Consider the following 15,782-nt stretch of genomic DNA (forward strand, 5'->3'; position numbering starts at 1 on the left):
GAAATCTTACAGGTCTTGCATGCACAGTGAGAAATTTTGAAGAGAAGACATGATGTCTGTGTCTCTAGGAAAGAGGATAGTATCACGAGTATGTGTGTGTGAAATAAAGGTACTCCTCTTTCGTATCCAGTAAATATTCATGTATACATCTAAACATCTTAGTAAAAAATTGACCCCAAAAACCTGAGTTGACTTATCCATGGGGCAGTGTAAAGTCTATACTTTATCTCTTATTAAAAAGGAGCCATCCCCTGGTGAAAGACAAGAGTATAACATGTCCTGAAAGCACTGACTCCCTTCTGCTCTCTCATCCATCCAGCCTATGGTGTAAGCACAAACAGTTATGCCTGTGGAAATTTTGTAAGTTCTTTGGCATTGCTTTCCTTTGCTTCATCCTTTGGATCTTTTGTTACATGCCCCTAAGTTTCACCCTTGACTTATCCATGGATCATATCAAAATCCATAATCTTGGCCCCAAAACTTGTCATTGACTTACACATGCGGTTGACTTATAGTCAAGTGTATATATTAGATATGGGCTGAATGGAGACACCAGTACTGTACCAGATGAACCTACTGAAACCATTTTAATTTCATTAATTAGTAGTATGTGAACTCATCAGAAATTATGTTGCCTATAAGGATGTGTTTGTTGCTCTACAAAATCTGAGTTTGCTGAGATCCTTCATTTCCACCTATAAATTTGTTCGGCTAAGATACATGAGCTCTTTTTTTCCCCATATGAAAATTCATGGGTATTTCCATGCACATTATTTTTAAAATGTACATTTTTTCCAGTGCATTTTCAGTTCATGCATTTAATACCTTTTGTCTGAAATGGTTGTGAGGTGATTTGTAGAAACTAATTCTGTATTCCATTATGGGCTGCTGTGAGCTTTATTCAGCAAAACCAGGGAAGGGTAACAAATTTATAACTGGGGAAGAAGACTGGTGTTCTCATCTCTTAGATCCATTTTGAACTTGACATAAAATCAGTATAACAGTTCACATTGCAAGGTGCCATTTCTACAGCCTCTATTTTGGACCACATGCTGTTGTTGGTAAGATGATGGAGAAGAGTCTGCTGCTCATATGTAGGCTACAGTCTTGGGAGCCCAGGGAAACAACAAGAAAGGGACAGTTCTATATTTAATCAGAAATTATTTCGATGTGTTCATCCACCACTAGTAAGAAATGAACCATGAATGGGATGCTGCTGTCACTTGCTAGCAGGTTGCCTTCAGCTTCTAGTGACCCTATGAATGAGAGACATCCACAAGTCCCAGTCATCTTGTTCAGATCTTGCAAAATCAGGGCTATGCTTTCTTGACTGAATGAATTCATCTGCAACTTAGGCCTGTTACAGACTGCCAAAATAAAGCTGCTTTGGGCCTCTTTGGAGGTATGCTGTTTAAATGATGCATGCACCCTAAGAATCCGGAAGCTGCACCAAAGCTGCCCTCCAGTGCTTAGGAATGGAGTGTGTCTTTGGCGTGACCGCTGGACTCTTAGGACCCATGCATCATTTAAATAGCATACCTCCAAAGAGACCCGAAGCAGCTTTATTTTGGCAGTCTATAACAGGTCATAGTCTTCCTCTTTTCCTACTACCTACCACTTTACAAAGTACTGTTTCATATTTTCATTTTTATCATATTTTCCAGTGAATCATGTAATCTCATGAAATGCCCAAAATATGATAGCCTCAGTTTAATCATCTTGGCTTCTAATGAGAGTTGAGGCTTAATTTGCTCTACAACACATGCATTTATCATTTTGACAATCCGTGGCATCTGCATTACTCTCCTTTTGTACTACATTTCAAGTAACTTAATTTTCCTCTTTTCAGCATTTACAACCATACATAGAAATAATCACTACTGTAAAAAGGAAGGTTCTTAGTGATTTTGATGTTTCATGATGTATCTTTACACTTGATGATCGTATCTAGCTTTTTCTTAGCTGCCTTTCCAATTCTTAATCTTCTTCTTTTTCTTTACTGCAGTCTCCTTTCAATCATGGGTATAATGGGTGTCAAATAATAGAGTAACATTCAGCTGTTTTCATCTTTATCACCCACTTTCAAACTTTATCAGTACTCATTCCAAGTCTTTCTTGTTTTTTCCTAGTAATGTGGTATCATCTGCATATCTTAATTTTCCTTCTCCCAATTTTCATGGCCCCTTCCTCTGAGTCTAATTCTACTTTCCATGTCATATGTTCTACATATGACATGCTGTTTTAATGTGTGTTAAATTTTTAATATGCTTTTGCTTGGAGTATGTCTATTTTACATGTTGTACACTGCTATGATCTTGGGAAAAGTGGTCTATAAATAAACAATTTATTATTTATTTATTATTTTATATAATTTAATAAGATAGGGTGGTAAATTGTGATCTTGTCTGACTGCCCCCGTCTCCAGCAATGCCAAACCATTCTCATTCTCCATGTTGTATCCTGACAGTGACTGCTTGTCTAGAGTGTTGGTAATGCATGAAGGCTATCAAATGTTGTGCTATTCTCATTTGGAATATTATATTTCTTTTACCACAACTCATAATTCTTCATGATCTACACAACCAAATATCTCATGGATGCCCATGAAAGTGTTTGCAGTGGCTGGTTTTGTTTGTTTGTTTGTTTAAGAAAAAAACAATGTAGAAAACAGAACCTAATCATATAGAATAAGGGGAGGGAGGATAAAATGCAACAGGCTTAAAACAGTGGCAAAAATAATTGGATTTAGTAATATTTACTAAAAACACAACCAGACATAGCAACTTTTCAGAGCTTGTAGTCATCTTGTAGAAGATAGATCTAATTAGCCTTCAATTGCATTTAATTTAACTTACCAATATTCGGTACAGGTCCCTTTGTCACATGGGAATAGGCAAGTGTAATTCTTTGCCAGTCAAATGAAGAAAGTAGCACAGAAAAATCAATGTTGTCAACATCAGTTACATTCAGTAGTTGTAAGACTTGGCTTGTAGTTAGGAAGTTCACTATAGGCAATACAGACATTACATAGTGGCATTCTGCACATATTATATTCTAAATGTGTGTGTGTATTAAACTAGTCTTAATTACCATTGGGAAACATTTGTATTCCATGATTTTCCCCCCACTGTAATTATGGTTCCTCTTCATGATGCTTATGCTAAAGAATTAAGCTGGAAGCTATTCTAAATATGGGAGCTATTAGACAATGTTAATAGAGCATTAACTTCTACATTGTTCAATAAGCCAAAGAATTTCAAATGTTTTTTTTTTCATCCACTTACATAAATATGCAATTTTCATAATAGACTGCATTTTGCAGCATTGCAATTACTATTATCTATGATTTATTTATTTTGAAATTCATATGCCACTCTTCTTCCACACTGAACTCCGAATGACCAGGCAGAGCTATTCTGATATTACTGAAAGATTTATATGACATTTTTCTCAAACAAACTAAGCTGACTCAGAACAATCAGATGCAATCCTGTAGTTACATGAAAATCAGGAAAAGCTCATAAATGTAAAGGGGGGGGAAGAAAGAGAGACAAAAAAAAGAGAAATCTATCACCTCTGCATTCAGAAATGCTTTTTCTAGATGTTAATGTTCTGCTGTTTATTCTAAATATGTGAACGACAAGGTTCTGGTGAGCTTATCTGAAGAGAGAGTGTATTCAGTGGTGATAGAGGATCCAGCCAAGCATTGAACACAGAGACCACATATGTTGACAAAAATTGATCACAACTTTATTTGCTATACTAAAGAATGCTTACCTCACCATGGGTCTGGTTCACGCATTAGTTATCCCTTCTACTGACTGATATAAGTCATATTACCTTCTGGGTGTATTAAGATTGACAGATACAGAAATCCACATGGATAGACTTCACTATGTGATTCCCTTGCCACTTGAGACCACAGTCAGTTTGAGAGGCACTGAAACCCCAATTGTCCTCCAACTGGGCTGGCACCCAATACTAAAACTGGGCAAAGACGTGACAGACATTATTACAGAGTAATGATACAATCCTAAAACTCTTACAAATGAGAAACAAAGGAAGTATAAGTGGGGACAAACCTCCCAAGCAAACCAAAGAAGCAGAACAACCTTGCTTAAATACCTAGGGTGCACACTAGAGTGAAGCCTGGCTTAAATAACTTAGGTGCAGACCAGAGTGTGCCCTATACTTGACTTCATCCAGTCCCCCACACCACTCCCAGCCAACCAAGTGGAACTACATTGGCAGATTTGCTGTGCTCTCCCAATGTCCACAAACAAAACAAAACAAACAGCTTCATTTATATACCACTTCATACTGAACTAACAGTGTCTAAACAATTTACAACTGTAAGCTAATTGCCCCCAACAATCTGGGTACTCATTTTACCTCGGAAGGATGCAAGCCTAAGTCAAGCTTGAGCCCTTTTGCTGGTATTGAACTCACAACCTTATGGTTTGTGAATGAGTGGCTCCAGTACAGGCATTTAACCACTGTGCCACCAAGGCTCTTTGTGTGGGCTTCTAGAACAGGGAAGGAAATGCTGGTGCTGAAGAAGATGGCACCCAATAGTTTCCCATCTGCTTCTGCAAGCCAAAAAACTGTTTCAATTATGTCAGAAATGTGGCAAACTCAGCAGGCATGTGAGACTGTAGTCATGTAATGAACACATAGACCATCCTCTGTGAGATTGTTAATCAGGATTGCTGTGTAAAGAACCCTGTGTACTTAGATCTATCTATCCATCCATCCACCCACTGGCCCCTTTCAGACTTAATACCAACTACACATTGGCTGAGAACATCTGGGGGCAGTAGTAGCCCTCATATTCTGAAAAACCCATCTTACATTTGGTACTTGTGGATACTGAATACATAATTGGAACTAAGAAGCAAAGCTTCTTCTGTAATGGCAACCACTTTAAGGGATGAAGTGCAAGAGACACCTTGTTCTGCTTTCAATAAACAATGAAATCCAACCTACTTCTTCAAGTTCTTCTGCTGTTTTATTTCTATATTTATGGTAGAATGGCTTGTTTGAATATACCACAAACAAACACAGACGGGAAAGCAAATGACACTAGCCAATACTAGTGATACATTTATTGTTCTGAAAATATTCTAGGAATGTAGCTAGAATGACGTGTGACCAACATTTTATTCTGTATTGAAAAGCCATCTGTTTCTATTTTGGTAAAGCCATATATGAAAGAAACAATGTCCTCCAAAATGTTAGATAAAAAGTTTAGTGTTATTTGAGATTTCTTTTACATACAGCTTTATTCATTTTATCTGTGAAAACATTTTGGTAATCCTTGTTATGTGATGTTTAAGAGGCTAGTATTTTACTTTAATTCCACCTAATAATTTCTATTTGAATCCAACAGGGTTAGAGAGTTTCTATGACTTAGGGCCAAAACAGATGGCCTTTTAAAGCCTGCTTCCAGGCACCTTCAGAGTGTAGTGTTTATGCGCTACACAGATCAAAGCTGCCTAGAAGCCATTGGCTGCCCAAATCTGGACATCTTCAAAACGCTCCAGCAGTGTGACATTTACATGCCACACGCTGCTGTAGCATCTTGAAGCTGCCCTGGGGCTGCAATGGGGCTGAGAAAGCAGGCTCAAGGGGGATTTGGGCCACGGCATGTCTTTGCTGAGCCTCCAATCCATCTTCAGCAGGGGCTGGTTCAAGCCGCCCCTTCAGGGCTGTCTGTTCTGGCCTTTACTGTACTTTCTCTGAGTATTATATTCTGACATTTTATTATTTCTTCCAGAAATTCAGGGCTTAAGGAGCTCAGTTGATCATCTACTTTAATGTAACTTAATTAAATTGTAATCAACCAGTATTACAAGTCAGTTAAGTTACAATATTTCACATATGTCCAAATGAATCACATTAAAGACAGTGGTCTAAATCTAGTTTCTGTTTCAACTAGACTAAACCAACTGAATCAATAGTGATTATATAAGTTTTGATTTATCATTCATAATTACCCATTGGCTCTCCTCTATCTGGAACAAAACATTGGATTTATGTCAATAGGTTAATCTGGCAGTACACCTATTGAATGGGATGTGTTAGTTACTAATCTCCAATTGATTTCATTGGGTCTGCTTTAGATAGGGATACTTTAGGCAGGACTAAATGTTGGATTTGGTCCAAGGGTACTATAGTAACTGTAACACATTTTTTTCAGAATTATGGATCAACTAAGAATAAAATGAGAATGCCAATTAAAATAAACACTGAATTATTCTCCAGTGTACTTTCAAAGGGAGGACAAATTTGAGCTTTCAACTCCTAAGGGTGCAATAGCATGAGATTACAAATGCAGTTGCTATTCTCTAACAGAATGTAAATTCATTAATCCCATTCAGTGGATATATCTTCATGACAGCTTGAGTGCTAATGGACCTGTGAGAGATTTTAGTGAGGTGTTTTTGGACTAAAACAATGGGAGCTCTCACCGCATTCTCTATCACCTTAGACTTGGGATTGTCAGATCACCCCAGGAGAAAATCACACAGAGAGAAATATATTCAATTTTAAATGCATTTATTTAGGATGGGGAAACAAATGGAAAAATGAAGGAGATGAATCCAGAAATATCATACTCACACACAAAAGACAGGACAGAACACTTAGAAAAGCAAGTAAGAGTTGTGAAACTGGAGTGTCTTGAAAAAGCCAGTTCATATTTAAGAGATGGTACCCACTGTTTTCTGAATAATTATTTTTATTACATTCTGTCTCCATTTCTAATATCAGTAATGAGACAATTGTAGTCATCTTAACTAGAATTTCAATATCTAAGCAATCCATTGATTCCAAGAAAATGGTGATCACCTACTTGCAGTTTATTGTTTAGCTGTGGTTAAACTGAACTCTGATTCATCTTAAATGTTATCATTTATTTAACAACTACCAGTTGAATTAACTTGATGCCATTTTTGAGGTGCATTAACACAGCCTAGCTCAAAATCATTCCATTTTCTCCTTCCTCCATTCCTACCCACATTGGGTCTTGATATACTTTTTCTCCTATCAACCACATAAAATGAGAATGCTAACTGACTTCCTAATGCCCTATATTGACTCAGTGCATGATGACATCATTTTTAACCATGTTTTAAAATATTTGATAGTATTGAAACAAAGGGCATTCCCAGTAAAGTTAGACTTGAGGAAATTAGTAGCACAAATTCATCCCTGACACCCAAACACCAAGAGGTTAAAATCAGTCAGGCCTTGATGCTTCAGAATTCTCATTCACTTCAAGAAAGCCTGAGTACACAATGGCTAGCACATAAGGGACTTAGCAAACCCTTTGCTAAATATAAGAGAATGATGTTGGAAGCCTTCTGCTGTAGATACATAGAAGTATAATGCTTCCTACAATAGCTCTGTTACTAATGAGGCTAAAATGAATTCCACCCTATACACCACCATAAATTGGGAGCCAGTTTTAACCTAAGACCGACATTCCTTTCCAGGGCCTGCATACTAGAAGTGGGTGGATATCTTTCAAAAACTGCGAAGAGTTAAGACAAATGGTGCTATACCACTCCTTCATTCTTATGTAAGGAGTTCAGAGTGAGATATAGCCTCATCAGCCCAGTTGGCCTAATATAGAAACAAGCTGGCTTGCTTGCTACTTACATATTATTACTATTACCATTATGACTGAAAAATACAAGAAAATCCCCCTCTCCCCAAACTTTAATAATCATAATTCAGAAGCAAGGCTACACACACAGCCTCAGAATAGCAGACTATACACTTCTTATTCTGAATCCGTAGAACAGGGGTAGGCAACCTGCGGCCCGCGGGCCGAATGCGGCCCGGGGAGGCCTTGGGACCGGCCCCAGCCCGGTCCTGCCGCCGATTGCCGCCGAGGCCTTTGGCCTCGCGCGCAGGGGCAAGGGGGGCAATTGTCTATAGACGCCTCAGAAACATGCATTTATATTAACATTTTTTTAAAAAATCAGCAAATTTTTTTGCATGTCCTCCACTTTTTTTTAAAAAAGTGTCCACCATTTGAAAGTGTTGTCCTACATTTGTCTCAGTTTATTTATTTATCTAAATTTTTAAAAAAAAATATTTAATTATTTATTTTTTGGCTTCGGACCCCCAGTTGTCTGCGGGACAGCAACCCGGCCCCCGGCTCAAAAAGGTTGCCTACCCCTGCCGTAGAAACAGTTCCTCTTCTTTCCCATTCTCTGGCTGCCCATAGGCACTAAATTTCAGAACGCAACAAGTATTTATTTATTTATTTATTTCATTTTTATGCCACCTTTCTCCCAGAAAGAGACCCAAGGTGGCTCACAAATAAAAACATTCTAAAAGACATTAAAATCAAAGTTTTAAACCAATTAAAAACATCAGATAAAAACTGTGTAAAATTACATGCCTTAAAAACTACCATACACACACCATATAACAAACACCACATATAAAGGACAAAGTCCACAGCTTGGTAGTACTCCTGGATCCATCTTTACAGTTGTCATCTCAAGTAGATGTGATGGCCAGGAGTGCTTAGTACCAACTTCAGTTGATACGCCAGCTGTGTCCCTACCTGGACCAAAAGGACCTTGAAGCAGTAGTACATGCACTGGTAATCTCTCGTTTAGACTTCTGTAATGCACTCTACCTGGGGCTACCCTTGTACCAAGTTCAGTAGCTTCAGTTGGTTCAAAATGCTACAGCCAGATTAGTCACTAATACACCTAGGTCTGACCATATACCAGTGCTGAAATCTCTTCACTGGCTGCCAATCAGCTTCCAGACGTAGTACAAAGTGTTGGTTATCACCTTTAAAGCCCTACATGGTTTGGGCCCGATTTACTTGCAGGAACGCCTCTCCCTACATAATCCGCCCTGCACACTCAGAACATCCGAAAAGAATTTAATGGAGCACTATACCATCAGGTTAATAACAACTTCCCATAGAGCATTTACAGCCACAGCCCCTAAACTGTGGAACAGTCTACTGGAAAAGATCAGTCTTATTACCACCTTAGATGCATTTAAGAAGGCACTTAAGACGGATCTCTTCTGGTGGGCGTACCCACCTGATTCTGTAGAAGACCATGATAAATACTCCACCCTTGATGATGATTATAGGATTACTTGATGACTAGATATTTTAAGGAACTAATAGGAATGTTGTAATTCAGTATTAGTATTTTATAGTTTGTATCTGTATTAGTATTGTATTTTTAATGATGTAATCTTGCTTTGATCCTTGGGAGTAGCAGGAACTATAAATAAAAATTATTATTATTATTATTATTATTATTATTATTATTATTATTCAAACTGTCCCATGATTATGTATTAAAACCCTGCCTGAATAAAACCATTTTTGCTTGCCAACAAAAAGATAGCAGGGTATTGGAGTTCCCTCAGCTTGCTGTGCTGGGGGGCTTCAACATCCATGGGGAGTACTAGGCAAGTGAACTCTTTCATACAGCTGCACCAACTCAGCCAGTCCAAGTATTTACCCTAGGCTCCTGTTTGGAGCAGCCAAACAATTTCTTTCATTTGGGCAGCATGGAAGAAGGCAAAAAGGGAGGCTAACTTTTAACAAGTTTTTTTAAAAACAAACAAACAAATAAACTAACCTGTCTAGTACTGCTCTTGTTTTTAATATGTTGCCTTCTCGTGATGTCTCTCCTCCCTTACTTCTTCCTTGTTGCTTGTTCCTCACTAGCTGCACACCACTCACAAAGTACAGTTATCCCTTAGTATCCATTCCGCTCTGTTCTGTACCCTACCCTCCATGGATGCAAAAAACTGTGGGATCTCGTGCATGGCCATTAGGGGTAATGGGGCTTGCCATCCACAAATGCTTAAATCCACTGATGATAAGTTGGGGAGGGGGGGGGTAGGCTGTAAAGCAAGGCAACCACCATATAATTCTTCCCCTACCATTTGGTTAAAACACATCCAGTAATGAGTAAGAGGCATAACCACATGTCACACTGAAAAGTAGTAAATTAGAGCCCTGACAATTATAAGCACAAAGTACTGCGCACTCACTCCTTATGTGGGCTCACCATACGCGGCTTCTGGTGTACGTGGAAGCCATGCTATAATACATTGAATGGTGCATGCGCAACTATAATGGGGCTCAAGAATAGGCGGAATTTGCCTTACATGGGGAGGGGGCTCTGGAACGGATTCCCTGCGTAAGGCAAGGTTCCACTGTTCCTGCTCCTTACTATAAAAACAAACAAACTAGTTCTTGAACTTATATGTTACTGCAAGGTCTAAGGAATCCTAATCTTTACCAGAGAAAGAGAGACCTGAATATTCTGTGTGTCCTACACAAAAACCATGATCCTTTTTTAAAGAAACTGACTAAAGTGTTCAGCACAATATGTATGCAGTGAAGGTGGAGATAGACTCATTATGACTGTGTTACAACAGAGCTTTGGCTATAATGTCTATCTGGGTGCAGTGACATCCCTCAGGTTGGTCTCACCTTGTGTGTGGGGGGGAGGGGTGAACTGCTTTGCCCTCCCCACACCCCAGCCAGACAGCTGTAGCCCCTCCAAAAGGTCTTCAGGGTCCTGCATGGCTGCTGTCGTACCATACCCTGAAGGCAGCCGACGTCTCAGCAGCCACAACTGGGGGGGGGGGGCAGTGATGCGGCCTCCAGAGGGCCTGTTTATGTTCTGTGCAGCTTCTGTGCAAGCAGAAAATCGCAGTTTCTTGCCTATCCAATAGCTGTGCCAGACCCTCTGGGTATACTACTTCCCCTCTGGGGTGTCACCTGATGCAGTCTGCCCCCCAGCCCTGCATCCCCTTGTGATGCCTCTATCATTAAAATTGTGTCAACATTCTTTTGCAAGCTGCTTCCTTTTTGTGGTAACCAGGAGACATAAATTTGGGCTTCTTTCACCAGCATATAGATGGCACTGAAGCTCATTGAATATGGTCATGGCCATTATTGTTCTAACACTATGAAAATGGTTGTTTTCTTTTTCTTTTCTTTTTTTTTAAAATGTTTTCTGTGAGTTTTTAAACAATCATTCATTTTCTTCCAAGAGCAATGAGATATGTTTCTTCTGTGACAGAGACATCCATGACTAACTAACTTCCTGTATTAAAGGGGGATCAATTTATTTATTGAGAGTATGTATTATTCCAATATATTCTAGTCATGTAAGCCGCCTTGATTGCTGCAGCAGAAAGGCGAGGTATAAGAATAAAGTTTATTTATTTATGATTATTATTTAACTAAGGACTAACCTTCACATGGTGCATGTATGTTAGATGCCTGTGCTTCCCTCAGGTCTGATAGCTGAAGGATTTCTATCATCTTCCAGTGTTTTTGGATTGCTTTTAGTGATGACAAAGTGAGCTTTAAAGAGGGTTTATTCAGAACTGTTGGTTTTCTTTGCTTGAGAGACCCTTATGGGCTCCGTTGCAAACAGTTCTGGATGTTAACCACACTTTATTGTCATACAGCATGCCATATTAGAGGACATTTCAACTTTGCGAGGAAAAACACAACCATAACTCTCAGCAAGTCATGCAGCACAGACTCCTCTGACAGAATAAAACATAGGTTCTTTGTAACTTTGGATTCACTGTGTGGAACCAAAGGTGAGGAGTATTATATCTGCAGAGCACCGTGTCTGGAAACACAACGACTAGGAATCATTCATACACTTTTTATTTCAGCCACTTGAGCAGGAATGGCTATGAGTATACTCTGCTGTAAAGCAAGAGGCTGTTCGGAAAGCAACCAAAGACTTAGTATAAGGCATAAGTAAAAGGAAAATAGGGCATGTACCATAGTGATTTGTATGGTCATCAGGAATGTGGAGGCACAAGAGCCATAATTTGCTCTAGTGGTTTTTTGAGTAGCTATGAAATATGTATTTTCAGTGCCCATCTGAGAATGCTAAAAAGAATGAATGTTTGTTTTCACATAAGCGTTCTGCCGTGACCCCAGAGGCATTTTTCTATGTGATCTTGGGAGACATTTCTGCAGCCTGTGAAAAAATACACACATGCCCTGCTCTGAGCACTTTTATTTTTAAAAGAGGTGCACCAAAGCATCTATTCCCTCTGCCATGTCTGAATTGCCTCCCCCCTTTACCTCTCAGTCTTCCTCTAAAGTTGTCTACTCCTCCTTCATCCAGACTGAGTGCAATTTCTGTAGCTGCAAAACTTAATTTTTTACTCGGTTAGATCAGCAACAGGAAACCTGGCATCCACCCCCACCCCAGTACTTTGAACTACAACTCTCTTCATTTCCAGCAGGTATGGCCAATGAGTAAGGGTTCTTCCTGGGAGACATCAGGATTCCAACCCTTGTTTTACATTAAATGTAAAATTCGTATTTACATTAAAGAAAAAGACCTGGTTTCTACACTGTAGAAACAGAAGGATGATATCTAGTGAAACAGGACATCTTCATGAACTGATAGATGATGTATTCGGAGACAAGAGTTAAATAAAACACAGATACAGAGGCTGGAAAACAGACAAACTGAATTTAGTTGTTGAATTGTGAATAAATTCATTTGATTCAATAGGTTTATTCTAGTAACTAATTACTCTAATTAATTTACTTTAGTAAACTGAAAACAGGAAAACACATGTCCTACCTCAATGTATGTATTTCTATTCAGAATCATTTTAATAATATCAGATGCAGAAAAATAGGCTTTTGCGAATGTTGCTTGCTTAGTGTAAACAATTACTGTTTTGTGCTTTCACGTCATTTCTGACTTATGATAATTCTAAGGGTTGAATTTCATGGGAGAATTTTCTTGGCAGAATTTGTTTAGAGGGGGTTTGCCCTTACTTTTTTCTGAGGCTGAGAGAATTTGATGTGTCCAAGGTCGCCCAGGAGTTTTCCATTACAAAGTTTGCAATCCTATGCATTCTTACTTGGGAGTCAGCTCCATTGAATTCAATAAGATTTCCTGTTGAATGAGCATGGCTTGGATTGTTCTGCAAATACACTGGACAGTTGAAACGACTGATGAAATCTTTTGTTGCTGCTAGTTGCAACATTATGAGCCAATCCTCTCTGCACAGCTCTTCTGCATTTATATTTGTATATGCAGTCATTATTCAAATCCACACACAATGTGAGATCTAACTGGTTAAGATGGACATTTAAATAACCAAAAGCAAATAATTTATTAAAGGTGTCTCGACTTTTCTTTTTGTATTTGCATGGAGACTGGAGGCTGAAAATTTGCAAAGAGACTAGAAAATTATGAATTGTTTACTGAAGACTGATTGCTGACTCAGAACCTGGACTATTTACTATTCTTTATTTGTGTTCTGTAATGGCTAAAGTCACCTCATTCCCATCCTGGCATTTATTTATTTTTCTTCCATCTCCTTGAGAAAATGGATGAAAAGTTTACAATAGGAAGGATCAGTCAATGAAATATCAGGACAGAGCACAATAATATCTGCAGCATAAACCCATCCTTAAAGATGTCCAGAAGAATATTCTTCACCTTGTAAAGAGTCTGAGAATGTTACTAAGGGTTGAATATTTTTTACCTAAAGGAATGTAAATGATATTTTTAAAGCATTTGACCTTCTTCATAACCACTGAAACCTTCTCTTTCTGTTAAAAAAAAAAAAAGACTGAACTGTGTTTTGCCTCTGGATCTGCATAGGAACAAAAATGTGCACCCACATTTGCTCTAGTGAGGCTGGATGGGCATGTTTGCATGATGGAGGAGGCATTGTACCCGATAAACCAAGACAAATTTGGGGATGTGATTTTTTTTAAAATGACTACAATACTAGCTGTTTACATTTCATTTCCTCTTAAGGTTGAACAGCTAATATTAACTCTCTCTTTTTCCTTAGCCTTTAATAGCCATTCTAATTTACATCTTGCTCTTTTTGCTTGCTAAGTTTAATATACACCAGCTAGCTCTATTAATATTTGACCATTTTGTTCTTGCAAGTGACAACACATAATTTCTACAGTTTTATCCCCGCCCCCCCGGAAAAGAAATATTTCCACACAGTTCTCGCCCAGTATTCACACATCCTGAAGTATTTCAGGAAATAATTCTGTGCAAAATAGAATTTTTGTTTTGTGTGGGGTTTTTTGCTTGAGAATTGTGGGGACTTGTCCAAAATCCCCCAAAACAAAATAATTTCCAGGCAGTTGTGTGTGCTTCTGTGCAAAATGGCTTTTTTCTGTACAAAGCCCTCAGCAGTCTTGTACAACAAAAACTTTGAACAGGAATCTTGAACAGAAAACAGCAATCTTGCACAACAAAAATCATGGCCCAGTTTACCAGCCAAGTATTTCTTGTCTGATCAGAATTTGATAATCTTTCTTCTTCCTACCTTCAGGCCTTCCTTTTCCAAATCTTCAAAATGATTTATAAAATAAAAGAAAAAAGAGGAGATTTACTGAGGGGTGATTGTGACCTTTAGCACATAGTTATTCAGATGTAGTTAAGTCAATAGGTCAGATATAGCTCAGAGTGGAATGTGTAACACAAATTTCACACAGGCAGGCTTAGTGGGCCAGCTGATCCCTTCTGTATATATAACTGACTGCAGATATGTGGAGTGTGTTTGGGTGGCTGGGCAAGATATCCTCACAGGCCATCTCCCTGAGTAAGCCCACTATTCTTTGGGGGTGTTCTCACTTGCTTATACTCCGTGTTACAAATCGAATCCAAGGTACATCGTTCCTATTAGAAACCGAATTAAATCTAGAACAGTTCTAGGGCAACCCGCAATCGTCCCCACTAGAAATCGAATCGTACAGCGGTTTATAAATTTGATTCGTGTTTTCGTCATTTAACGTGGGTTAAAAAAATAGAAGGGTTGAACCTACATTTTTCCCTTGAATCGGTATAGGAAACGGAGCATTTAAATAGGAACGACAGCCTGGATGGGAGGAGCGGAGTGCGATGGGGCTGGCCTTGGGGGAGTTGCCATTTCTGTCCCCATCCGTCGTGGCTGTCGCCATTTTTGCTTCCCTCACCCCTTTGTCCGCTGTGGTCTTTCAATAAGAGATAAGGAATTTTTTTTTATTTTTTATTTTAATGGTTTAAAGGCACTTAATCTCTTCAGCGCTTTAAGTGCCTGAAGTCCCGGCTGCTCAAGTGCCTGCATCTGCCAAAGGACTACAAGGCTTCCCCCGGTGGATTGCAACCTCCCCTCTGTGTGGGGAGAGCCCATTTCTAACGGAGGAGAGGCAGGAAGGGAAGCCTCCTCTCGAAGAGGCATTCCCTGCCCGCTTGGGCACTGATCTCGCCCAGGCAGGGAAGGGAAGCCTCCTCACGAGGAGGCATCTGATCTCGCCCAGGCAGGGAAGGGCTCTGATCAATGGGGGGGGGGGAGATAGAGCCTTTCTCCCTCTCTTTCTCAAACGGAATCTGCCTTCTCCTCCAACCCTGGAAAGAGAATCTTTGGGAAGAGTTCTCCCTCCCTGCTTTTCCAGCAGCCTCCTTCATTGATCTCTGGGCTCTCTGAAGGGATTCTCCCTGGCTGTCTTGGGAGACATGAAGAGGGGATGCTGTCCTGCAAAAGCCATCCCCATAGTTTCTCTGGAAACAGCTTGGGCTCCCCAAATTTGCTTTGCCAGAAGCCTCTCCCATTGATCTCTGGGCTCTCTGAAGGGATTCTCCCTGGCTGTCTTGGGAGACATCAAGAGAGGATGCTGTCCTGCAAAACCCATCCCCATAGTTTCTCTGGAAACAGCTTGGGCTCTCCAAATTTGCTTTGCCAGAAGCCTCTCCCATTGATCTCTGGGCTCTCTGAAG

At 39.5% G+C, this 15,782-nt stretch overlaps 1 protein-coding gene across 1 annotated transcript in view; it reads left to right on the forward strand.

Annotated features, from left to right (window-relative positions):
• The window catches only part of LOC121925326 (protein eyes shut homolog), a 361,923-nt gene that overhangs the window by 189,228 nt on the left and 156,913 nt on the right, over positions 1-15,782 (forward strand). The gene's annotated exons all lie outside the window — the stretch shown is intronic.

The sequence above is a fragment of the Sceloporus undulatus genome, chromosome 1, assembly GCF_019175285.1.
Source record: "Sceloporus undulatus isolate JIND9_A2432 ecotype Alabama chromosome 1, SceUnd_v1.1, whole genome shotgun sequence".
NCBI classification, from domain to species: Eukaryota; Metazoa; Chordata; class Lepidosauria; order Squamata; family Phrynosomatidae; genus Sceloporus; species Sceloporus undulatus.